The sequence below is a fragment of the Loxodonta africana genome, chromosome 1, assembly GCF_030014295.1.
Source record: "Loxodonta africana isolate mLoxAfr1 chromosome 1, mLoxAfr1.hap2, whole genome shotgun sequence".
NCBI classification, from domain to species: Eukaryota; Metazoa; Chordata; class Mammalia; order Proboscidea; family Elephantidae; genus Loxodonta; species Loxodonta africana.
The window spans coordinates 83846169-83848228 of NC_087342.1; positions in this window are offsets into that span (position 1 = coordinate 83846169).

A 2060-nucleotide genomic window follows, 5' to 3' on the forward strand; every position below is an offset into this window, starting at 1 on the left:
GTAGAAAAGGAGGTACTAGGGTTTTTAGAGCCAGCAATGGCAGATTTCTGCTCTCCATACTTGAAAGGCATTTTAAATTATGCTTTACAGTTATCATTATGTAAGCTGCAGTCAAGAAATGAAAAGATGTATTGCATTGGGCAAATCTGCTGCAAAAGACTTCTTTAAAGGGTTAAAAAGCAAAGATGCCACTTAAAGGACTAAGGTGTGCCTGACTCCAGCCATGGTGTTTTCAATCACCTCATATGCATGCAAAGGCTGGACAATGAATAAGGAAGACTGAAGAAGGATTGATGCTTTTGAATTACAGTGTTGGTGAAGAATATTGAATACACCATGGACTTCCAGAAGAATGAACAAATCTGTCTTGGAAGAAACACAGAAAGAATGCTCCTTAGAAGCAAGGATGATTGTGAGGCTGGTGCAGGACTGGGCGGTGTTTTGTTCTGTTGTACGTAGGGTTGTATGCTTTGGAACCAATTTGACAACACCTAATATCAACGTTATTATTATATTTTGATCGTTTAGAGAAATGTTGTTTTTGCTTATTGGTCTTGACCAAGGCAAACTCCCACATAGTCAATCTGCAAATACTGATTGCTTTATCCATTTGGTTGTAATTCCTAAAACTAATTAATTCACTTTGTCTTATTACTTTGGTAAAAACTTAGAGTGCAATGTTGACTATTAGAAAGAGAGAGAAAATTCTTGATATTATTTCTAATTTTGAAAGTAGAAAGTTTTTAAAAAATCACCAACTTAAATGTTTGCTATAGGCTTTAGATAAAGGTATTTATTTTAAGAAAGGTTAATTCTCTGTTCATCAAAAGATTTTCTCTCAAAGGAATGCTGAATTTTACTGATTGTTCCTTTAGGAATTTCTTAAAGTGATTACAAATTTCCCCTTTAGCATATGAATGTTAATTTGGTGGACTGCATTGGCTGATATTATCTTTGCATTCCTAGATAATATCACTCTTGCTTACAACCCTTTTTTTGTGTGTTGAATTCAAATGGCTAAATTTATATTTAGTATTTTGGTACTTATCCTCATAAATGAGATTATCCTGTGTATCTTTCATCTGTTTAGTTTTGATTTCTCCTCATGGTTATTATAATGTTATGAAAGGAATTGGATAGCATGTCTTCTTTTTTCCTAGACTGTGAAGTTTTATTTATTTTTTTTTTAATAAAAATCACTAATGATAGGGACTCTCTCTGTTCCAAGACAGTTTGGTAAAATGTACTATCATAGTGAAACACCAGTCTGACACTCTTTTTGAAGTGAAAACAAAAAGTTTTATTGTAGGAAGTGTTTTGCAAAATGGAACACATTACCGCACCCAAACAGAGTATAATAATTTCTGACACGTTAGAGGAGAAGAGAGTTTTCATGGGTGAACTGAACAAGGGTGCAAGCTTGCATTCTTCTTACCATCAGTAAGTCTATTAGTTAACATCCTGGTGTATTGAACAAGGTGGTCTGTCAGGCACAGTTTAATCAACTTTCTGTTAAAACTGCATGTTTTCATCTTGAGACCAGAAGAACTAGTTGGTGCCCGGCCACAATCGATGACTACCCTGACAGGGAGCACAATAGAGAACTCCTGAGGGAGCAGGAGATCAGTGGGATGTAGACCCCAAATTCTCATAAAAAGACCATACTTAATGGTCTGACTGTGACCAGAGGAATCCCGGCGGTCATGGTCCCCAAACCTTCTGTTGGCACAGGACAGGAACCATCCCCAAAGACAACTCATCAGACATGAAAGGGACTGGACAAAGGGTAGGAGAGAGATGCTGATGAAGAGTGAGCTAATTATATCAGGTGGACCCTTGAGACTGTGTTGGCATCTCCTGTCTGGAGGGGGAATGGGAGGATAGAGAGAGTTGGAAGCTGGCAAAATTGTCACGAAGGAGAGACTGGAAGGGCTGACTCATTATGGGGAGAGCAAGTGGGAGTAAGGAGTAAGATGTATATAAACTTATATGTGACAAACTGACTTGATTTGTAAATGTTCACTTGAAGCTCAATAAAAGTTAATAAAAAAAAAAAACTG